The following is a 25,619-nucleotide window of genomic DNA, read 5'->3' on the forward strand; positions in this document are numbered from 1 at the left end:
GATTTAATAAATTTAAAAAATAGTTACAAAGTTCAAAATCTAAGAATGTTTTGGGGGGAAAACATGAATTAAAAAAACTTGACTCACTGGTTCTACAATAGATAGGGTTTATAATATATTTTAAGGGAAGATAGAAGCAAGGGTAAAAACATGCTCAATTTCTTACTTTAATTGCAGGGTAGGCAAAAGATACTGTTTTGTTCTGACTTTGATCAGTAAAGAAACTTAGGTTAAGATATATCTCATTACATTGAAAGTTAACATGAGTACCAAACACAGAATGCCTGTTATCCAGATCGCTACAGAAGACACAGCAAAGATCAATAAGTGACCAGAAGTTTGTGTAATCAGAGGCAGAGCAAGGAACAAATCAGAAAGCATGTTCTTAGCAGCCTTAAAGATTCCCCAGTGCTGCTTTTTTTTTTTTTTTTTGCTATGTCTACATCATGGCAAGATGGCTATTTTAAGAGGGCTCCTTGGTTTGAGAATTTTTCCAGGATTGCTCCTCAAAATCTGCTTCCTGTTCATTGTGACACCCCCTTGACTCTTGTCTAATTTGGCTAAGTGCAAGTCCCCTGTCTCTGGCCCCAAAAGATTAACAATTTGGTCTTCTACTGCACTGATCTGGTGATTCCTTGAAAACAACGTTTCCATTACAATATGATCCCTAAATTGAATCCACAATAAACCATGGAGGAGGCATCTTCTGATACATTCCCATTATAGAGAGACTGAAATCCCTCCAGCATCCAGCTCTAATATGTAGCCCATTGAATTTAACATGGCCTATAAAATAAAAGAGTTTTCGTTCTCCTAATGAAAGCATAGATGCTCAGTTTAGAAATAAATCTAATTATATGCATTTTATATAGGAAAAAAACCTAATTATTTATGTTGATGTATAGTTGTTAGATACATCCAAACAAAAACGATTTTTTTTAAAAAGTACAGATTGGGCCATAGCGAGATATTTTCAGATTATCTTGCAGAAGGTTGATGTATTAGGCTGCTTGGGCTGTCATAATGAAATACCACAGATTGGTTGGCTCAAACAATAGGAATTTATTTTCTTGTAGTTGTGGAGGCTGGAAGTTGAAGGCCATGGTGTCAGCAGGGTTGGTTTCCTCTGAGGTCTTCTCCATGGCTTACAAATGGCCGCCCTCTTGATGCCTTTTCACACGGTTCTCCCTCCCTATATGCCCTTTCTGGTGTCTGTTCCTCTTCTAATGATATCAGGCAGACTGGATTGGGCCCCATCCTAATGGCCTCATTTTAACTTCATCACCTCTATAAAGACTTAATCTCCAAATATCATTACATTCTGAGGTGCTGCAGATGGAGACTTTCAAGTATAGATTTTGGAGGAATCATAATTCACCTCATAACAGTTAATGATGTTGATCTTAAAAAGAAAAATTCAAAAGTATGGAACAGTACACAGCCCAACTGACGATACTACAAATGTGAACTTGTATGTGCCAAATAGCATGTATCTGCGGTAGCCAGCTTCCAGTGTACCCCCAGGAATCTTCCCCTCCTGCTAGTCACACCCTTGTGTAGTCCTTTCCCATGTTGTACCAGAATTGATCTGCGTGACACACAGCTGAGGTGATAACGTGTCCCCTCTGAGATTAGGTTACTAAAAAAAAATGGTGACTTCCGTGTTGGTCACTCTGTTACTCATTCTCTCTCTCTGTCTTGGATCAACCACTCTGTGGGAAACCTGGAGATGCATGGGGTCAGAACTGCCCTGCTAAGCAGCTGTTGCATTCCTGCTTTCAGAAACTATGTGCATAATGAGTATTTGTTTTAATCTGTTACATTTGCATGCAGTGTCCTACAGAGTAATAGGTACCTCACACAGATTTGGGGCACCTCAAGCTAAATGACAATGTAACAAGAACTCAAAATGTGGGTGTGGTCTTGGAACCAGGCAGTGAGCTTAGGGAAGGGTTTTAGTAGAAGCTTCAAATGCCTTGAAGAAATGGTTCGTAGAAGCCATTTGGACTGGGATAAAGCTGTGGATGAGGACTTAACAGGAAAGCGAGGAAACATTATTGGAAGCTGGACGAAGGGGGATTCTTCCTATGCAGCGGCAGAGCTTTAGCAACGCTGGTGTGTCTGCAGGGACACGGAAAGTAGAAAACATATGTCATCGCCTGAAAGTGTCCACAGTGCCTGCTTTCTTCTGGCTGCTTAGAGTACATGCCGAAAGACAGAGAGAAGCTGAGGGAAACTGTGTTTAGCAGGAAGGAACTAAGACTTGCTGTGGTTTTGAAGATTCCCAGGTTCGCCGTATTGTAATTTGTTTCTTGTGGCCGCCGTAACAAAGTACCACAGTGGTGGCTCCTGGCAACTGGTGTTCCTTGGCTTGTCTCTGCATCACTCCAATCTCCGCTTCTGTCACCATGTGGCATTCTTCAGTCTGTTTGTCTTTGTCTTCTGTTCTTCCTATGGGGACACCGAGTCATAAGGACCAAGGCCGACCCTACTCCTAGTATGACCTCATCTTAACTTGCAAAGACCCTATTTCCAAATAAGGTGTCATTCACAGATACTGGGGATTAGTGCTTCAATTTGTAGTTTTGGAAGACTTAATCCTACCCAAAAGAAACATAGAAGATGGCTTCAGAGCAACGATATAATCCAGAGCACTCTCAGGAATGCATGGTCTAAAGACAAAGCCCAAGATGTAAGTGAAATCCTTTTAAGAACTGAGAAAGATCAAAGATGGGTCTTCAGTAGGGCAAAAGGCCCTCTGAAGAGATTAAGGGTATGCCTCACGGATCTTTTCAATCCAACTATAGCCTTCTAGGGTGCTTTTAAAGGGCATCCTTCTTTAGCCTTCTCCACTCCCTGAAGGCCTATCTCAAGGAGTTTTGTGGATTTTTTTATCTAATGGACTGAACCCCCAAAAGATTCACAAAGGATTCACAAAAGATGTATAAAGTTTCTAAGAGAATTATATCAGCCACATTTTTTCAGTTTGTGCTGAAAGGTACAGAGATAGCACAAAATGAATAGAGCCTTTGAGCCACGAAACTTCCCCAAGCTGGGAGCAGGCTGAGAAAACTACTCAGTCACAAAGATGTGGCCCTTTCACGATAATGGAAAGAATGCCACAGAAGGAAGAACCAAGGGCCATGGAGAATAAAAACTGCTGGACCTGGGTAGGACCGAATCTTAATTTAAAAACTTTTGACATTCAGTCAACTGGATTTCAGAATTTCTATGGATCACTGACCCCTTTATTCCTCCCATTTTCTTCCCTTTTGAGCAAGAATATGCACAGTGGTTACCCAGCCTTCTCCCACTACTGTATATTGGCCGTGCAGAGCCAGAAACAGATAACTTGACTCTTTACAAGCCTTCAAATCAAAAGGAACTGTACTTAAGGAGTGACATCTGGGAAACCTAATCTGCACCCAGACTAGACTTAGATGATGGGATTCTGGGTTCGGAATCGGAACCGCTGCTGTAATGGGATGAGATTTTTGTGGCCCTTGGGAAGGGATGAGGATGGGCTGTGATAGAATTCAAGATGGCCTTCAAGGATCCCTGCCTCCTGCCCGTCCCATCCTTATACATGGTGCCAGAGCTGGTCTGTGTAACCAATAGAATACGGTCGAAGTAATGGGATGTCTCTTCTGAGATTGTGTTAAAAAGACACCATGGCTTCTGTCTTAGCTTCTCTCTCTCCATCTGTCCCTCGCTCTGGGGGAAACAATGTCATGCACAAGAACTTTGGCAAAGAACTGAACCATCTTGCCAAAAGCTATGTGAATGAGCATGGGCGTGCCTCTTGCAGCCGTGTTCAGATCTTCAGAGATGGCAGGGGCTAGGGCAGTCAACAACTTGACCATAGCCTCCTGAGAGCCTGAGCCAGAAACACCCAATCAAGACATGCCCAGATTCCTAACCCTCAAAAGCCATGTCAGATAACAAAAGTTTTTTTAAGATGCTAAATTTGGAGATAATCTGTTGTACAGCAATAGATAACTAATATGACATCTGCAAGCAAAAATCGTTTAATAGCTTTGGCATTGATACACACATTTTTTGAAACAAAATACAAAAGGAGATTGTAACGTTTTCATCAATATTTCCATTTAATAAAATGAGATGGCATTCTTTCTTTGTCAATAAGAGCATGATTGTACAATATTCTAAATGCTTCTTGTTTTTCAGTTTATATTATAGACAGTGCCACAAGGAACATTCTTAACAGTGTGCAGTTTTTAGGCTTTACATACTGCCACATTGTCCCCCACAAATGTTGAACCAGATTGTCCTTCCCCAGCTGCGCATTTCTCCACACTCATTTTTCTAACACTTTTTCTAACTTTTTTTATCTTCAGGATTTGGGAGTCTGTCATCTTCTCTTTATATTTGTATTTTACCGACATTAGAAAAATAGGTCCACTGTAAAACACCTACTTTTTATTCTGTTTTCAGGACGATATTTAGATGCTCTCTGGGACTTACTAAATTTTCAGAACCATTTTTTGCTTGTAATTGTTCTCTGCAAGAGAGCAAATTGTTCACGAGTATCGGTTTTCTAATTTTGAGAAAAGAAAACCTTTGCACACACGTGTTTTCTGAACGTAAAAAAAAAAAAAAAGACATGTGGTGTGGCAAGGAGATACAAGGGTTTTAGAACCAGATGAATATATTTTACTGCTTCTGAGCCTCTGCTTCTATATCTATACATTGAGATAATAAGAGTAGACATAATACGAACTTGCTGCAAGGATGGAAGAAGGTAGAATATGTCCAAAAAAGAAAATAATTTTTTAAAAAAATGATAAACCTTGCTCTCATGTTAATTATCTTAGCTGCTATCATGAATGTAACCATTTTAACGGTCAATTTAAACATTCATGGAGCAGAACAATTTTCTAGGGCTTAAGTTGGGGAAGACCACAAATTGTTAAGATATGCTTCTGCCTTGGGACAAGTCCACTAGTTTTAGCCCACGGCAAAATGAAAATAAGTGCTACATTATACCAAACGTACAAGTTTAGAGAATGTTGACTTCTATATCTTTGTTTGTATTTTTGACTCAGCTGTTTATTCAGCTAACTGTATATTGGCTTATCCCCACGTACATTAATTTGGTGTATCTTGAAATAAAAACAATCTGTTCAGCAATTTGAACATCTAACCCACATGGAGCCGTGACAGTAGTCTTTGGACAGTGTCCAGAGGTGGATGATTTCATCTAGAAAGCTGAGATCTTGTAAAAATAACCATGTGATTTGGTTCGGAATCTTTTAAAGGGGTGAAAAAATGAATGGGCTTCAGAAATCTGCTTTTCTTCTTAAATTTTTGCAATGCTCTTTTAATTTTAGAGTTACTTGGCCAACCCTTCTTCTCACATTAGAGAGCCTATCTGCGTCCTACCCAGAATTAAACTGAAAATAGGACGAGGAGGTGTCCTTCCTTGTGCTGGTGGCCATGAAGAGAGCAGAGCCCCATAGCTTTCTTTGGAAGCCCCACTTCTCCAATTTTCCAAAATCGTGCTGCAAATCTTGCTCATCAAGGTTGCTGAACCGTTTTCCCATTAGTGGGAAGAAAACATAAACTAATAAACAATGGCTTGTCCCTTTGAGAATATTCTATTAAGGACTTCTGTCCTTGTATGGGGAAAAAGCTATGGTGAAAATATAGACCCTCCATAATCAATATGTTTAACAAATGACTACTTATTTCCAAATATGCATGAGAAAAATTGAGTGGGTAGAGGGATGAGACTCCAGATCAGGTGGTAGTCCTAGTTAACTGGGAGCTGATGTTCCATCTCTTAGCACCTGTAACCTCTTGCACCACACTGGTAGTACCCCACTTCAGGGTGCGTAAGGGTCCCCTGGGAAAGTGTGGTTTTCAAAATCTGATTCATGGTGCCCTCCGCCACACTGCAAGCCTGAGTTAAAGGGAAAAGGGAAGTAGTCTGCAAATGAACCTTATGAATCATCCTCAAAATCCAGGGGCAGTAAACTAACTTGGAAACAACTACCCTAGGTTATTTTTCCTTGTTCAGAGTTTGCAGTTTCGATGGAGAAGAATCGGTGGAGGTGGGAAATAAGATTATCAGAGATGTGGCTTTCTAGAGCTTTCTGACTACAGCTTTTATTGTAGACGTGGGTCACCTGACTGCTTGTGTGTGTGCATATGTGTGTGTGTGCCTTTAAAACTCTTCATTTAGATCTTTAAAACATAATAAAGCCAGAGTACTTCTGTCAAGACTGCCTTTCTAACAGATGATGCCAGCTGTTTTGTTGTTGTTGCTATAATTTTAGACTGATAGCATCTTTGCTCAAGTCACCAGGTTGGGGTTTGGAATCTTATCTGAGTTCTTGTCTGTGCCAAATGGGAGCTGTGTTGGATGTTGGACGGCATACACGTGGCACGTGCAGCAGGAAGAGCTGTCATAATCTCCATCAGTCAGAGGTCTTCGGGAGTTTTGGTCACCGGGTAGCTGGTAGATCCATAGAGGATCTTGGAAATGCTATTGTTGACAAGCCCAGAAAGAGGAAAAACTCTGGTGCCGGTCCGCTTGTTCTTCTCTGAGAGCTTGAGGGCAGGAAGAGGGAACAGAAAGTAACAGCAGCTGGGTTGTGTCTGTTACATTTTTAAAAGCCAATACAGTGGCCTGAATAGCAGATGTTTTACTAAGAATCTCATAGCACAGAAATGCCAAGAGCTTTGTTCCATTCAAAGATAGGAAACAGGATTAGAAACCAAATTTCCTGAGTTCATACTTTGCATTGATATTGATGCATCTTCTTACTCCTGTGGTCAAGTTGAATTGGGGAAATGATCAGACGACCAGGACGATCTGATGGAGGGGCCTTTGTATCTTTGGAGCGTGGGTCCTGCCTATGCAAAGGCCACCTGTGCAGAAGTGGGGCTCCCTCTCTGCTGACTGGTGCTTGAAATTCCTTTAGTGGGGAGCCTATGCCCATTTCTCAGTGAGAGATAAGGCTTAAAGTCCTGCAACTCCAGAGAAAGGGAAAGGGTAACTGATTGCGTTGGACACAGTAAGCTATACATGGTGGCTAGGAGAGGGTAGATGTTGGTCTGGAGAGATTGCAGAGTGGACGGGCAGGGAGACCTGAGGCTGACTCCACCTGCTTCCCAGGTGGAGAGTGCTCCCGAGCTTTAGCGTAGCCCTTTCCTCTCTGTTGTTGCTGCTCATAGGAAATGTTTCTGTTCCGTGATGTTTTCCTCTCTTACTTTCTTTACCCTGTAGCAACCCAGTTGCATTTCTCTTTTTCCCCTCACTTCTGACTTACTCCACCTTTCTCTTGTAGAGAGCACCCTAAATTCTCTTCCTAGGGAAACCTAGTATGGGGAGGGGGTGGAAAGAAAAGAGGGAAGGGAAAGTGAAGAGAAAGGAAAGGAAAAGGAAATTGTATCCCTGACTACTACCTGGGAGGGGTGATCCTTTCCTTTGGAGTATGAGAGCTAGAGGGGTCCCTCAGGGTGAACTAGTCAAACCCACTCATTTACAGACAGGCAACCTGAGAATGAAGAAGGCTAGTGTTTTCTTCAAGGTAACACAGTGACCAAGAGCAAAGATATTTGATGGTGTAGATATCCTGTTTTTCCTCAAACTTTTACCCCTGTCCATCTGTGAATCTTCCTGGAAACAATTAACACTATGGTGTCTGCCTAGTGGGAAATTTCTGTTTCCCTCATCTCAATTCATTAGTTAATTAGAACCAAGAACTGTCCCTTCTCCTGCAACTACTTATTTATACAATTAATTGTTACTAATTATCAGTATAGACTCATCGATATCTAGTCTATGTTTGGGCTACAATCTGATACTATCATTATTTATTTTCTTACTCAAATTGGTCCATTTTGGCCATTGAGAGCCCCTTCCACTTATTCCTGATGTCCCTTTGATATGTCACTATTCTCTTTTTTGGTAAGCACTTCCTTATTTTCTCTTACCACAAAATGTATCATATCTTGTATTTTCCCTGCCAGACATATAATCATTTTCCAAGAAACCCTGCTTCCTTTTATTGGAAAATGGAATTACAAACCAGTACCTGGTTGCTGGGTGTGCTAATTATTATTGGGGTGTCACGGCTTCTAGCTGTTCTAAGCTAGGAAATAAATGTATGTTTACTAACTCACACGTTCTCCCACAGCCCTATATGTGTGTGTAAACCATGAGCTTATACTGGTATCTCTGATTCCAATCCAAAACCACAAGGTTGATTCTAGCCTTCCCTCTTTCCTATTTGTAACTTCTTCCTGGGAGACACTGAGAAACCTGGCTTTCATTGTCTAATATGTGTTTACTTATTTCATCTTCCTTAGTATACACAGTAAGTAGTTTCAGAATTGCTAACCCATAGCTCTGCGAGAAGCACATTTACTAACTAGAATATAGTATTCTTTTAGCATATGGTATCTAAACAAAATAGTATTTCCAAATTTACTTTTATTTTGTTTCCTTTTCTACATCCTTTAGTGAGATTATACTATTTGCTTGTTATAGAAGTTCATTTGTTCCTTTTTGTTCCTACTTTGGGGTCTTTCTACTGGTTGATTTTAGGCCATTCATGGTGTAGCTAATGTGAAGCACTGCTAAGTTTCTAGGACTTAAAGCTTTTAGAAAGGTATACTCATCCCATTTTTTATTGCTTCTTTTTTCCCTCTCCATACTCCTATAGGTGTCCTTTTTATTTTTATTTAGTTTTTGGCTTATCTTTTCTTTATTTCTCTCTGCCCAATATGCAGGAACATGTGTGTTTTCTTATACTGCTTTCTCTGTTACATAAAGGATAGCATGCCGTAGATACTCTTCTAGACTTTTTTTCCTCACTTAGCAGTGGCATGTCTTGGTAATTACTCTATATCACTTCATAGAGATCTATCTCATTTTTTTTTAATGATAGCAGAATAATACGCCTTGGATGTGTCATAGCCTCTGTAGCCCTTCTCTGTTACATGGGCATTTAATCTTCCTCTCAATGTTTTTCAACTGGAAATAATGCTACAGGGAATAGCCGTATGCATATAACTTTTAATACAGCTGAATGTGTATCTTCAGGGAAGATTTCTTGAAATTTGATCACCAGGCCCAAACTAAGTGTATCTGTAGTTTGGTTGGGTGTTGTCGAATTCTGTTTCAGAAGAGTTGTACCATTTTGCATCCCTACCCCCCACCCTCACCACCAGGTAATGTTCATTTTTTCACAGCCTCATCAACAGAACCTATTCTCATGCTCCTCCACCCGCCGCCCTCCCGCCATGGTATCTCTGTTTTGGTCTAACTTACATTTCTCTAACTGTGAGTGAGTTTGAACAGTTTTTTTTTATCAGTGTGAGGGCCATTTTAACCTATTTTTCATGCATTGTCTATTCATATCATTTTTCCATTTATCCATAGGGCTTTTGGTCTTTTGTCCATCCATTTTTTTTTTTTTTTACAAATAGTTTATTGTCAAATTAGTTTCCACATAACACTCAGTGCTCATCCCCACAAGTGTCCTCCTCCATGCCCATCCCCCCCTCCCCCCACATCCATCAGTCCTCAGTTTTTGTCACCATTCAAGAGTCTCTCATGGTTTGCTTCTCTCCCTTTCCCCCACCATTTCCCCCCTTCTTCTCCCCCATGGTCCTCCGTTAAGTTTCTCCTAATCCTCCTATACGTGCAAACATATGATATTTGTCCTTCTCTGCCTGACTTATTTTGCTCAGCATAACACCCTCAAGGTCCATCCATGTTGCTACACATGGCCAGATTTCATTCTTTCTCATTGCCATCTAGTATTCCATGGTATAGATGAATGGATCAAGAAGATGTGGTTTGTCCATCCATTTTTAAGACTACTTTCTATATTAAGAATCTTAGCCCTTTGTCCCACTGCAAAATTTTTCTCCCAGTTTGTCACTTGTCTTTCAACTGTTCATGGTGGTTTTTGCCATGCAAAAAGAAAAAAAAAAATAACTTTTATGTAGTTAAATGTAGAAATATTTGTTTTTATCATCTCTGAATTTTAACTGGCAGTTAGAAAGCCTTTTCCTGCATTTAGGTTACAGAGGAAGTTCTCACATGGAAACTTCAATCTTAATGTCATGCGGAGTTCGGCAGATGGAGTTGAGTTTCAGAAAGACTGAAAATCAAAGAGAAAAATCCAAAACAAGGAATGAACCACAGAGAAGGAAACTTCAAAATATGTGTATGACATTACTCAAATCCTTGACTCACATATGACATATGCATGGATATGCAAGACCCCAAAGAACTCAAGGGATTTTTAATCTGGAGGGCTTATAGAGCTGAGCAGAGAATTCAACTGTTGCCTACTACATAGGAAGCAAAATTTGTAGTTTGAATCCTGCCAAGTTAGAAAAGTAAGACAAAGTCAAGGGGCTTTCCACTGAAGCCTTAGGAGGGCCATACCTAATGTATAAGACTAAGTCCCAGGAAAAGAGATTCACCCAAGCACTAAAGGTAAAATTAAAACAGACTAAAGGCAAAACCAAAAATATTCTTTCTGAAAAAGCATAAAACAGCCTCCACAAATTCTAGTTTATATCCTAGTGATCTAACTCATGCTGGGAAACAAAACAAAGCAAAACAAACCAAAAAAAACTCAGCACTCTTTAGAAGAAGATAACAGGATCTAGAATGAGTATTATTCACATTGTCCAATATACAATAGAATGTTATCACACATGTGAAGAAATAAGAACATGTAATGCATAATCAAGAGAAAAACCAGTAACTAAAAAAAGACAGCCCCAAATGACCCAGATGTTGAAATTAGAAGAAAAAGGGCTTTTCAAAACATACAGTGAATTTATTAAAGAATGGGTGAGATAGAATACATTGAAATTTCAAAAGACTTTTGGAAATTGTTAAGAAGAAAGAACTAAATGGACAAAACTAAAAACTATAATATTATCAATAAATTAATTGGATGAGATTACAGATTAACAACAGATTGGACAGAACACAGGGAAGTATCAGTGAACCGGAAGACAAATCAATAAAAATAATTTGAACTAAAGCACAGAAATAAAGATTGATAAAATGAACAGAGTCTCAATAACCTGTGGGACAAGATCAGATACTCTAATAAAAACATAATTGGAGTCTCAGAAGAAGATGACAGAGAACAGAACAAAAAAAGTATTAGCCAAAATTTTTTTTTAATGACAGCATGTACATCCAAAAAGCTCAGCAAGGGGCACCTGGGTAGCTCAGTAGGTGAAGCATCGGACTTTAGCTCAGGTCATGATATTGCAGTTCATGAGTTCAAGCCCCACATTGGGCTCTGTGCTGACAGCTCAGAGCCTGGAGCCTGCTTCAGATTCTGTGTCTGCCTGTCTCTCTCTGCCCGTCCCCTGCTCACACTCTGTCTCTGTCTCTGTCTCTCTGTCTGTCTCTCAAAAATAAACATTAAAAATGTTTTTAATTTAAAAACTCCACATGATTTGGATGTGGAAAAACGGGCACCCTCCTACACTGTTGGTGGGAATGTAAGCTGGTGCAGCCCCTCTGGAAAATAGTGTGGAGGTTCCTCAAAAAATTAACAATAGAACTCCCCTATGACCCAGAAATAGCACTGCTAGGAATTTACCCAAGAGATATAGAAATGCTGATGCATAGGAGCACATGTACCCCCATGTTCATAGCAGCACTCTCAACAATAGCCAAAACAGGGAAAGAGCCTAAGTGTCCATCAACAGACAAATGGATCAAGAAGATGTGGTTTATCTATACGATGGAGTACTACATGACAATGAGAAAGAATGAAATCTGGCCACGTGTAGCAACATGGATGGACCTTGAGGGTGTTATGCTGAGCGAAATAAGTCAGGCAGAGAATGACAAATATATGTTTGCACGTATAGGAGGATTAGGAGAAACTTAACGGAGGACCATGGGGGAGAAGAAGGGGGGAAATGGTGGGGGAAAGGGAGAGAGGCAAACCATGAGAGACTCTTGAATGCTGAGAACAAACTGAGGACTCATGGGTGTTGAGGGGGGGAGGGGGGAGATGGGCATAGAGGAGGGCACTTGTGGGGATGAGCACTGGGTGTTATATGGAAACCAACTTGACAATAAACTATTTGTAAAAAAAAAAATTAATACAAGGTCATAAAAAAATTTAAAAAGTAAAAATAAAAACTCAGCAAGATTCAAGCAGAGAGGATTAAAAAACAAACATAAAAAACAGAAGCATATCATAGTAAAACCAAAGATGTCTGAAAACCAAAGATAAAGAATAAATTATTATAAAAGTAGCTACAGAAGGGATGTAAGAAAGCAATGATAAGAATGAGGACTGACGTTCATTAGAAACCACAGGATCAGAAGCCAATGCAAAAGATCTCTCTAAAGGACTGCTGAAAGAAAAAAAAAAAAAAGAAGAAAGAAATAGAGCTGTCTACCTGGAGTTCTAGATCCAACATAGACATATATCAAAAATGAATTGAAGGTATTTTCAGGTAAGGGATAGCTGAAAGAAGTGTTACCAGGGACCTGAATTTAAAGAAATGCTAAGGAAACTTCTCCAAGCTGAAGAAAGCAAAATTACATGGGGATTCAAATCCAAGTAAAGTACACTGAAAATGCAAAATGTATAGGTAAATATTAATGGCAATTTTCCTTCTTATACTAAATATTTTATAATTCAATTGGCCATTTAAAGCAAAAATAATTATAATTATTTAGGGTTTACAAAGTACATAAAAGCAAAATACATGGCAACAATAGCACAAAAGGAGGGGATGTAGTATACATGGAATTATATCATTATAAGGTTCTTACACATGAATGTTATTAATTAAAAGCAGACTATTATAAGTGAAGAATACATATTGTAATAGAGAAGGTAGACAGAGACAAAAAGAAAACTCTTGAGTGAATCCAGAAGAAGTCATAGAAAGAGGAACAAAAATTAAAGACTTAACGAGATAGACTGCAAGTAGACTTATACTCAACACAATCAGTTATTACATGACATGTAAATGGACTGAACATTCCAATGGAAAGGCAAACATTGTCACAGAGGGCTAAAAATAATACAATTCCATCTATATGCTTTAAAGGTAAAGAGAGACAAGAAAAGGATATAGCATGCAGCTAAAACATAAGAAACCCTATATTAATATCAGATACAGCAAACTTTTAAGACAAAGATTATTGCCAAGGATCAAGAGGGTCATTTCATGATGACTTAAAGGTTACTGCTTCAAGAAGAGAGAATAGCCTGAAATAGATATGTACCATAACAAACATTTAAAATACTTGAAGCAGAAATGGACAGAACTCAAAGGAGGAACAGACAAATCTAGTAAATCATGGAACTCATTGACAGAAATTCAGTACAACTACACGACTGTGAACAACATCATCATTTAACTTGACCTATTTAGGATTTATAGACATTTATTGAAAACTACACCCAGGACTACAGTGCTGTCCATAAGATAAGTCTCAATAATGTCAGTCAATAAACTTTTTAAACGATTAAAATACAGAATGTCTTTTCTATCAAAAATGGAATTAAATTAGAGATCAATAGCAAAAAGATATCTGGAAAATCTCCCAAATATATGAATACTAAGCAACACATTTCTTAATAATCTGTGAATCAAAGAAGGAATCATTATGGGAATTGGAAAATATTTCAAACCAAATGATAATGAAAACACAGCATATCAAATTTTGTAGGGTGTAGTAAATTTCCTTACAGGGAAATTTATGACTTGAAATATTTATCTTAGAAAGTAAAAAAAAGTTTTAAATAAATGACATAAGCTTCTACCTTAAGAAGGTAGAAAAAGAAGAGCAAAATAAGTATAATAAAGGTAACAATAAATATTAGGAAGAAATTAATAAAGTAGGAAACAAGCTATAGAAGAAATCAAGAAATCTAAAAGTGTACTCTTTAAAATGATTGATAAAACTGATTGATCCCTATTAAGATCAAGAGAAAAAGAGACCAAGCACTAACAATAGTAAAAATGAAAAAGGAGACATTGTAACATACAGGATAGATGTTAAAAATACAAAAAAGGGAATATTATGAACAGTTTTATGCAAATAAATTCAAGAACTTAGAACAAACTCCTGGAAAAATACAACTTTCAAAAGCAAGCAAAAAAATGGAAGATCTAAAAATACCTATTAAATGAATTTAATTTGTAATGGGAACATTCCAGAAAGTTCCAGGTCCAGATGGTTCCTCTGTTAGATCTTATCAGAATTTAAAGATAAAAAAATACCAGTCTTACACAAAACTCTTTCAAAAACCATATGACTGATGATACCAAGAACTAATAAGTACATTACCAAAAAAAATTATAAGTCAATATTCTTTAAGAATATAAGTAGAAATGTATAATAAAATATTAATTATCGAATCCAGCAGTATATAAAAGAAAATACATCATCAAGTGCTGTTTTTTCTAGGAATGCAAGTTTGATTTAACTTTCAAATATGTTTGTCAATGAAAATTGCAATATTGACAAAATAGAGAAGAAAAATTACAGGATTATATGGTGCAGAAAAGAATTTTGGTAATATCCAACACAAATTCATGCATAAAAAGTCTTAGCAAACTAGGAATAGAAAGCGGTTTCCTCAATTTTGAAAGAGCACATTTATAATAAACCTATAGTTGACATCATATCTAATGGAGAAGTATTGCACACTTTCCTAACAATAGAGAACAAGGCAAGAAAGTTCATTTTTACCATTTCTATTTGACATTACACTGGATATTCTAGTTGTGCAACAAGACAGGAAAAAGAAATGACTTAAAGATTGTAAGGGAAGAAATAAATCTGTCTTAATTTGCAGATGAAATAATTGTTTACATGGAAAATGAGAGAATTTACCAAAAAAGAGAAAAACCCAAAATACTACTAGAGCTAATAAATCGATACTGTACAGGATACAAACTCAATATCCAAAATCAATTTTATTTTTACATAACATCAATAAACAATTTGAAAACAAAATGTAAAAATAAAATTTATGATATCATTAAAAAAACATGAATTCTTAGGAATATATTTAACACTAAAAATTCAAGCAATGCAAGATCTATATCTTGAGGGCGCCTGGGTGGCTTAGTCGGTTAAGCGTCTGACTTTCGCTTAGGTCATGATCTCGCGGTTCGTGGGTTTGAGCCCCGCGTCTGGCCCTGTGCTGACTGCCAGCTCAGAGCCTGGAGCCTGTTTCAGTCTGACTCCCTCTCTCTCTGACCCTCCCCTGCTCGCGCTGTCTCTCTCTCTCTCTCCTAGAAATAAATAAAACATTAAAAAAAATTTTTTTAAAAGATCTATATCTTGAAAACTTTAAATGTTGCAGAAAGTAATTAAAGAAAGCCAATAAATGGAGACATATGCCATGTCGTGCATGGAAACACTCAATATTACTATGATGTTCATTCTCCTCAAATTGGTCTGTAGATTCAATACCATCTCAGTCAAACATCTCAGCAGGAACTTTTGTAGAAACTCACAAGCTGATGTGACAACTCATACGGAAATGCAAATGGCCTAAAATAACCAAAACAACTATGAGAACGCTGAAGAAATGTGGAGGCCTTTGTACTACCTGTTTTCAGAGTTTCAGTGATCCAGTAATCCAGACGGTACCAGATTGGCATAAGGACAAACAGATTAATGGAACACCATAGAGTCCAGAAATAATTGACCCACGTATATATGTTCATTTGATTTTTGATGAGGGTACAAAGGAAATTAAATGATGCAAAGGTAATTTTTTCAACAAATTGTGCAAGAAACTAGATATCTGAATGGAAACTAGATATCTGAAGGGGGAATAAAATGAATCTTGACTTATTCCCTGTATAATACACAAAAGTTAATTTGAAATTGATGATAGAATCTAAATGCAAATGCAAGCCATAAAACTTGCAAAAGGGAAAAACAAAAGAAGATATTTCTGTGGAGTTGGAGTAAACCAAGATTTCTTAGAAAAGAGGTAAGAAGCACTGACCATTATATTAAATATTGATTGACCGGATTTTTTTTTTTCAAAATTAAAAAATAAATTGTTCTCCTAAAGACTCCAGTAAGAAAACGAAAAGGCAAACCTTAGCCTTGGAGAAATTATTTGCCATACATGTGCCTGGCAAAAGACTTCTATCCAGAATGTATGAAGAACTAAAATACAATAATAAAAAGACACAATCCAAGAAAAAATGTGCACAGAAGACTTGAAAAGGCACTTCACAAAAGAAGATGAAAGAATGGTAATGAGCACATGAAACCTTGTTCAACCATATTAGTCATCAGGGAAATAGAAATTAAAACCACAATGAAATACCACGACACACCCACTGAAATGGTTTGAACTAGAATGATTGATGACACTCGATCCTGGTCACAATGTGGAGCGACGAGAAAGTGCATCGCTGTTGGTAGTATAAAAGGGCAATGACAGAAAACAGTTTGGCATTTCCTTATAAGGTTAAATACATACTACTCTATGACCGGCAGTTCCCCCTCCCCCCCCCCGCCCGCCCCCAGGTATTTACCCAAGGGAAAATGAAAGCATGCTCGCAAAAAGACTTGTACAAAAATATTTATAGCAGCTTTATCAATAACAGCCCAAAATGAGAACAACCCAAATGTCCATCAACATGAGAACTGGATGAACCGGCTGTTTTATATTCATACAATGGAATTGTACTCCTCAGGAAAAAGGGATAAACTACTGATACATGCAACATGAGAGAATTCATGGATGTTATGTTTAGTGAAAGAAGCCTGACACAAAGGAGTTAATAAATGTATGAGCCCATACATACGGCATTTATTTAATAAGGGGCAAAATTAGTTGATGGTGGTATGGGGAATCCCAGAGTGGGAGAGAATGGTATTGCCTGGGAAGGAGTAACAAACTGGGATATGGGAAATTTATATATCTCTGTCTGGGTGGCTATGTGGGTATATACAGATGTTAAAAATCATCAGGCTGTAAACTTAAGATTTATGCAGGTGACACATTTGACTGAATGCATTTTTACTGCAATTAAAATATTTAATGGTATAACTTAAACAGTGCCTCACAGCATTTAAGCAGGCAGTTTACATTACACGTACTTCCTCATCTTTTCATACATGAACCTGGAAACTTATCGGTTTCCAACAGGAGGCCTCAGCTGCTGAACCTTGATTTACTAATTGGGGAAAAGACGAAATGGCTAATGACAACACTTACGAAGTGTAATTTTTGTGCTAGACACCTTGCTGTGTCATATCAAATCACGGTGGGGGGTGCCCCCGCCAGCGAGCAGGATGGAATCTGGAGAGCATGTTGACAGATGATGAGTTTTGATCTAGGCCAGTGGCCAGGATCACAGGAGTCTGGCAAGAGGCGAGCTGTTGAGAGCTGGCTCTGAAGACAGGCAGATACACCTTAGAGGTTCTGAACCTTCTATCCAGAGATCTTGATGTCTGGGAGGCTGGACCACAGGAAGCAGGACCCTGGCTAAGGTACTGGGGAAGGCCCAGTCGTGGACAGCTGGGCAAGTCACCCAGACAGGACAAGGGGACAAGACAGAATTTAGGTTCAGAGAATGTCAAATCCATGGGGACACGTGCCAAGCTCTCGGCTCATGTTTGAAGAATGAAATGACATAGAAATGACATTTTTCTGGTTTATGACACACTGATTATTAGTGAATTTGGCTTGGTGTCAGTGGCTGAGTACTGAACAGCAGTCTCTTTTTAATTTTGTCTGTACTGTTTTTTTTTCTAGCTTTATTGAGGTATAATTGACATATAACATTGGGTAAATTTAAGGTGTACAATGTGATGATTTGATTCACACGTATGATGAAATGGTTACTAGAATAGTGTTAATCAACACATATATTGCCTTACATAAGTATTTTTTTTTTGAGTTGTGGGGGGGACATGAGACATTTAAGATCTAGTCCTTTAGCCACTTTTGAGCATATAATATAGTATTGTTAACAGTTGTCACTATGCTCTACTTTAGCTCTCCAGAGCTTACTCATCTTATAACTGCAGCTGGTACCCTTTGACCATCTTCACCCGTTTCCTCCACCCAACTCTTGTCAGCCACCATCTAGTCTCTATTTCTGTGACATCAGCTTTTTTATGTTCCACATATAAATAAGTTCATACAGTAGTTGTCTTTCTGTGTCTGACTAATTTTACTTAGCCTACAAGGTCCATCCATGTTGTTGCAAATGGCAGGATTTCCTACCTTTTCAGGGCTGGGAAATATTTCATTGTTTATATATACACATCTTTATCCATTCATCCATAGACATATACTTAGGCTGCTTCCATATCTTGGCTAGTGTGAATAACCCTGTAGTGAACATAGGAGCACAGATCTCTCTGCAAGGTAGTGATTTCAGTCCTCCAGAAGTGAGTTTGCTGGATCGTATGGTACTTCCATTTGTAATTTAAAATGGATTAATTAAACTCCATACTGTTTTCCACAGTGGCTGCACCATTCATTTTACATTCCCACCAACAGTGTATAATGATTCCCTTTTCTTGCCAACACTTGTTATCTCTTGTCTTTTTGATAACAGCCTTTCTGACAGGCTAGTAAATGGTATATCATTGTGGTTTTCATTTGCATTTCCCTGGTTACTAGTGATACTGAACATCTTTTCATGCGTCTGTTGGCCATTTGTATGTCTTCTTGGGGAAAATGTCTATTCAGGTCCTCTACCTATTTTTTAAATAAGCAGAATTTTTTTCACTATTCAGTTGTATGAGTTCCTTATATATTTTGGATTCTAACCCCTTATCACATAGATGGTTTGCAAATATTTTCTCCCATTCCGTAGGTTGCCTATTCATTTTGCTGATTTGTTTTTCTGTGCAGAAGCTTTGTAATTGTGAATTAAAGAAGCTCACACAGAGGTGGTCTCGACGTTCTGGAAAGTGTGCTGTGTCAGAATTCCTAACAGGTTAGCCAAAAATATAAGTGTCCTAGTGACAGTGAAATAAAAAAGCTTTGTTGGAGCTTTAGATATATATTTAAATAAGCAATTAGGAAAAAAAGAGAAGACCTATAAACATTTTTATTTTTACTGAATAATTCCTTGTTTGAAAGATGTTGCTCCCCAGTGACTTCATACACCAATCACTCTACAAGTCTGGGCTGCGGAGATGACCGAGGTACGATGGCTATCCTCCATGAACTCAGCCTGAGAGAGATGGTAGCAGTAATGTAGGTCAAAGCGAAGTGCAGTGAAAGGGGTCTGGAACAAAGGGAGGGCCACCCCATTCTGTGGGTGAGGGTGCCCCACAGAATGGAATGTCCCTGAGCTGAGTCCTGCCGGTAAGTGGCAGAGTGTGCCATTTCACACCAGCCCCAGGCAGAGGTGGGCAGGACTTTCCAGGCGTGGCATGGGATGTGAGCTACTGGCGTGTTCAGGCTGAGCATCAAGCCAGTCCACACCCTAGATCCTGGGCTAGAGTAGCCAGCAAGGGAGTGACTATGGTGGCCAGTAGACCCTCACTGCACTGAGCCTTGTGTACTCTGCTTGCAGGCCTGAGAACCTTCTACCACCTCCCGGCAGGTGATGGGACTATGGCCTGAGCACAGTGGTGTCGGGAAGAAGATTCTGGGGTCAGCACTGTGAGGGTGACCCTTTCAAAGGCCACAGTAACCATCATCCCAGAAGAGTTAAGACGCAGCCTGAGTGTGGGGTGGCGGCAGCGAGTATGAAGGGTGGTCCGTGAGACTTGGGATAGGTTGATGGGGGAGGAGGTGAAAGTTGGAGTAAGAGGTGCTCTGAGGGCTCCAGCCTGTGCACCGACTGGGAGGAGGGATGCGTTGCTAGAGAAAGAAGTGCGGAGCCCTAAGGAGTTCCACATTGCAGTGGGCTCTGAGCACGCCACGCCTCCCACCCCCCCGGGGGATTTGGGCTTTCTGTGTGCCCTGCCCCTCGCCTTTCACTCCCAGCCCCAAAAATGCCTCTGCCAGCTGTCTGATGGGCCAGGCACCAGCAGAGCGGCTGCAGAGACTCAGGAAACAAAGATCTTGTGGCCTAATTTCTCTCACATATTAAATGTACATTGTTCTGCCTTATGTCAGCTTTAAGCAGTCACTAAGGGCAGTCAGATTCCATAACGTAGTCTTCAGCTAAATGTGAAGATCGTATTATTGAAACAAGATCTTTCTAGCTGATCGTACTCCAAATACTAGCTTTGGTGCCTGTAAAATCTATTTAAGGCCTCCTGATTTCCCCCTTCTATTCCTCCATCCGCCAGAACTGTTAGAAGGAACTTTTAAAATGAGGAAGTGGTTATGAGAGGGAGAAGGTATCAAACATTTGTTTATTTATGTATCTGTTATTGGAAATTATCAAGATTGATTTCAGGAGCATAGAGTTCAAATGTATACCAAATGACCAAAGAGAGTGGTATCATCCAGCAATCTTTTTCTATTCTGAAAGGCTAAGTAATGAAAAGCAGACTCTTAATTTAACACAAAAAGGAAAAAGGAGGAGAAATTAGGAAGTAATATATTCAATTATAGGAGCCCTTTGCCAAGACCCCATTGATTTCATGTTCTGACAATTTCAGTTAAGCCTTAGCAGGGAAGAGATTTAGAAACAGGTCAGATCAAACATGTGCGGCCCCCCACTCCTGGGTGTGTGTGTGTGTGTGTGTGTGTGACAAAAATAGTGAGGGCTTCACTAGAAATGTACTGCATCTTTGGGGTCTGTTCCTATTGCCAGGTCCAAGACTAGAGCTTGGAGGACACTGCAGGTGAGAGATGACCCCAGAAATTCTGTAACTGCTGTGCAGGAAAAGGCGGACCAGGAGCCTTGTATTGTGTTTCTGCAGAGATCTCTCTACTGAATTCCCTCTTGCTGTTTTTCTGCCCTCTGAATCCAGTTTCTTTTCCTCTCCGTCCCCACGTGTCCATGTCCGCTCTGACCATCCATCCGTGCAAAGGGGCACCTTGACATGGTCATTGACTCTGACCACCATGCTGGGTGCTGAGCTGGTCACAGCCCTGCCCCGGTCAGAGGAGCCCTCACACTGCAGCGTGACAAGGCCTTCTGTGGATGGATGTGCCACTTGGTGGGGACCCAGACCACACTCAGGAGATGGAGCTGTCGGGAGGCTTCCTGAACCAGGAAGAGGCACTTAGGTGAAGGCAGAGGGCAGGTGGAGAGAACTGTACCTCCAAATATCTGAAGCAAGGGAGGGAATGTGTCCTGGGACCGGACATAGGTCAAGGTAGAGAGGAGCCATTATGTGTGTGTGTGCATGCGCGTGTGGGTGTTACATGTGCATGTGTGTCTTTCAGTGCATGTTTATTGAGAACCTGCACCCAGCACCACGGGGGAAGAAGAGCAGCCTGTCTGTAAGGGAAGCCCCTGTGTGAACAATGAGGGCCACCAAGGGTGGGTGATGTCTTTGGTAAGGCCGCTGTGTTGAACAAGCTGTTGGGGACTGAGGACAAGGAGGCCCAGCAGGAGTGCCTCCGGCAGATCGTGCTCTTGGAGCCAGATGCATCCAGGTGCCAGTGGGTGATCTAGGGACCGCTACTGGACTTTGCAGGGACTTACTGTATAATCAGAATGTCTTACTACAGAGCCAAGCACTGCAGCGCACATGAGTGTGCTCAGAAAGGCTTCGTTCTTGCACCCCTCCATCCTATCATGCCATTTATCATTCTTATGCTGGGTTTCTCTAAGAAAACATGGGAACCCCTGCCGTGCACCCCAGGGGCTTATCTCCCTAAACAAGGGCTGTCCCACCCACCCCCTACAGTGCTGCCACCTGCCATCTCCTGAGGGAAGGGGAGATTCTCGTGCAGGAGAGCCTGGTGCAGAGCTGGGATGGGCAGGGGTCTGGGGGTGGGGTGGGGGGTAGACAGAGGGCCCTGGTTTTAAACACTGACCCAGGTTCTGAGACTAGGCATGAGCCCCACAGCTGGCCCTTCCCTTCAGGGTCCCAAAGCCAGGACACAGCCCTCTCTGGGGCATTTTGGGCATATCTACTTTTCCTTCTCATGGGAAACAAGCTGGAACAGTAGATATAAAGGTGTCCCACTGTGCCCGTTCTCCCAGGATGTAGTAAGATGTTGAGTGATACGTGTTTATCTGTCTGTCCTGGAATTGCAGCTCAAGTTCAAAGGACAAAGGTGCACAGAATCACCCAGTTCAGAAAACCACCAGTGAGCTGACCCAGACACCCTGCTTTCTGTGAGACACTAGTAGAGAACTGACCAACATCAGGCCATTAACGCAGGAAGAGGCTGGGGGGCTTTTGGACACCATAGAATTCAGGAAGGAGGCTGTGGTGGAGCTGGGCTGGATCCCTTCCTAAAGTCAATCAGAAGAAACCAAGTAAAATGGGGAAAAAGGTCTAAAGAGAAAAGGGAGAATAATTTGGTGTGCCAACACATAAGAAAGGTGAGAATTAGCCCAGAAAAAAAAAGGTACCGGGAAGAGCAGGGGGGACTGAAAAACAGAAGGGAAAAGTATGAAAGGGCAGAAAAAACTAGAAAAACAAAAACCCCAGAAAATTGGAAAAATATAGACAGTAGAAAATACAGAAAAAATTAAAGATACAGAAGAACGAAAAAGCGGTGGAGTAGGGCTCGAAAAGAACTCATTAAGAGAGAGATAGGGAACTATCGAAAGGGTTTTAAGGGGTGCCTGGGTGGCTCAGTTGGTTAAAGATCCAACTTTGGTCCAGGTCATGATCTCGCAGTCTGTGGGCTCGAGCCCTGCGTGGGGCTCGGTGCAGACAGCTCAGAGCCTGGAGCCTGCTTCAGATTCTGTGTCTCCCTCTCTCTCTGCCCCTCCCTCGCTGACGCTCTGTCTCTCTCTTGCTCTCTCAAAAATAAACATTAGAAAAATTATTGAAAAAAACAAAGGTTTTTATAAAGAAAGACATAAAAAATATAAGAAGCAGAAAAAATATGTAAAGACCCTCCTCCTTGAGCCCCCACCCCACCCCTGAAAGACAAGACAGAAAGTCAGGCAGGAGGAGCGGCAGGAAGGTGGAGATGTGAGCTGAGTGGTGAGGATTGGCCCTTCCTGGCCTGGACAGTAGCTCTGTGAGGATGCCCCTGAAGAGACCGAGCAGCACCTTGATTTTGACTTCTAGCCTCTAGAACTGTGAGAATATACATTTCTGTTGTGTTATGTCACCAGGATTGTGGTGATATGTAACAGGAAACTTATTATAACTCCTTAGTGTGATTTTACCTATTCCTATGCTCACAAGATAGGTAAGTTCCAAGCAGAGATAGGGGAAGTGGACCAAGAAAAAAAGGCCCATGCTAGCTCAGGCGGTATTAAAAATTTTTTTTTAATGTTTATTTAATTTGGGAAAGAGAAAAAGCATGAGTGGGGGGATGGTGCAAAGAATGAGAGGAAGACACAGAATTCAAAGGAGGCCCCAGGTTCTGAGATGTTAGCACACAGGGCTCGAACCCATGGACCACGAGATCTTGACCTGAGCTGAAGTCGGATGCTTAACCTACTGAGCCACCCAGGTGCCCCCACACTGTGTTTTTTAAAATCAGGAGAACAATAGCTTTCACAGAAGCATTGCCCAGTGACTTCCGCCTACTCTACTTGGCCATGGGGGCTACATATCTAACTCTAGCTGCAAGGGAGTCTGAATATTTATATATATATATATATATATATATATATATATATATAAATTCACCAATTTTAAGTGTACAGTTAATGAGTTTTGAAAAATGCAAAGGTCCTATAGTCACCAGCACACTCTAGATATAGAGTATTCCCATCACCCCCAAAAAGTTCTTTCATGCTCCTTTGGAGTCAAACCCCTCCCCCTATTCTGACTCCTGGAAAACACAGATTTTTCTTCAGCTATAGGATTGCCTTTTTAATAATTCAATATAGATGGAATAGCATAGTGTATAGTCTTTTGCATTTGAGATATGTCCAAGTTGTCAGGTGTGTTAATAGTTTGTTCCTTTTTATTGTAGGGTAGTATTCCTTTGCATGGCTGCACTATAATTTGTTTATCCATTAACCGATTGGTAGGCATATGGATAGATTCCCATTTGTTCCATTATGAACAAAGCTTCTGTGAATACTGTCATACAGATCTCTGCATGGGCATATGTTTGTGTAAATAGCTAGGAATGGAATGGCTGGGTTCTACGGTATATGTGTGTTTATTTATAAGAATCCACCAGACTGTCTTCCATAGTGGCTGTACCGTTTTGCTATTTTGCCATTTTACCATCCCCCCCTGCAGTGAGTGCTGGCTGCCCCGTGTCATCACCAAAGCTTGGTATTGCCAGGCTTACTCATTTCAGCCATTCTAATGGATGGATAGAGGTTTCTCATTGTGGTGTCCATTAGCATTTCTAAAATCTGTTTCGTGTGTTTATTTGGCATTTGTTTATCTTCATCAGTGAATTGTCTGTTCAAATTTTTTGCCCATTTGCTAAAGTGGATTTTGTCTTCTTACTATTGAGTCATAAGCTGTCTTTGTAGATTCTGTATAGACATCCTTTTTACATATGTGATTTTCAATATTTTCTCCTAATCAGCTACTTGACTTTCCACTTTCTTGACAGTGTCTTTAAAGAACAGAATTTTCATTTTGATAAAATTCAGACTTTTTGCATCTTCTCTCACAAAATCTTTGCCTATGCTAGTGTCATTAAGATCTTCTCCCATGGTTTCTTCTAGAAACCTTTTTAGATTTAGCTTTACATTTAGGTTTATGAGGCACTTCAACTTTTTGATATGGTGTGAAGTGTTGAAGTCCATTTGTTTGTGTGTGTAGATGTTCACTTCTAGCTCTGTTGAAAAGACTGTTTATTCCCCCATTCAATTACCTTAGTACCTTTGTTGAAAATCAGTTGACCATGCATATATGGCTTTTTATCTGGACCCTCTCTCTTTTCTCCCATTAATCTATGTTTCTGCTCTTATTTTTTTAAGTTTATTTATTTTTGAAAGAGACAGAGACAGCATGAGCAGGGAAAGAGGAGAGAGAGAGAATCCTAAGCAAACTCCACACTGTCAGTGCAGAGCCCGACGTGGGACTCAAACTCATGAAACTGAGATCATGACCTGAGCCCAAACTGAGAGTCAGAAGCTTGACCAACTGAGCCATCCAAGCACCCCTATATTTCCAATACCAAATTGTTGTGTTTACCCTAGCTTAATAGTAAGTCTTGAAATCAGTTAGTGTGAATCCTCCAACTTGTTTTTTTTTTCTTAAAATGGTTTTGATTATTCTATGTCTTCTGTATTTCTATATAAAATTTATGATCAGTTTGTCAACCTCTTACACACAAAAGTCTTCTGGGATTTTGCTTGGCATTGTGCTGACTCTATAGATCAATATGAGAAGTGACATCTTAGCGCTGTAGAGTTTCTTGACCTATGAACCCAATATAGCTCTCCCTCTGCATGGTCCTTTTCAATTTCTTTCTGCAGTGTTTCCTTTTAAGTTTTTCTTTATTTTGAGAGAGAAAATGCGTGAGTAGGGGAGGAGCAGAGAGAGTGGGAGGGAGAGAATCCCAAGCAGGCTCCCAACACTGTCAGCCTGATTCAAACTTACGAACTGTGAGATCATGACCTGAGCC

At 40.1% G+C, this 25,619-nt stretch overlaps 1 protein-coding gene across 1 annotated transcript in view; it reads left to right on the top strand.

Moving 5' to 3' along the window:
• ACOXL (acyl-CoA oxidase like) overlaps positions 1-25,619 on the top strand; it is a 342,588-nt gene that overhangs the window by 235,662 nt on the left and 81,307 nt on the right. The window lies entirely within an intron of this gene.

Source organism: Hyaena hyaena, unplaced genomic scaffold (genome assembly GCF_003009895.1).
Source record: "Hyaena hyaena isolate Hyena2069 unplaced genomic scaffold, ASM300989v1 scaffold_57, whole genome shotgun sequence".
Lineage (NCBI taxonomy): Eukaryota > Metazoa > Chordata > Mammalia > Carnivora > Hyaenidae > Hyaena > Hyaena hyaena.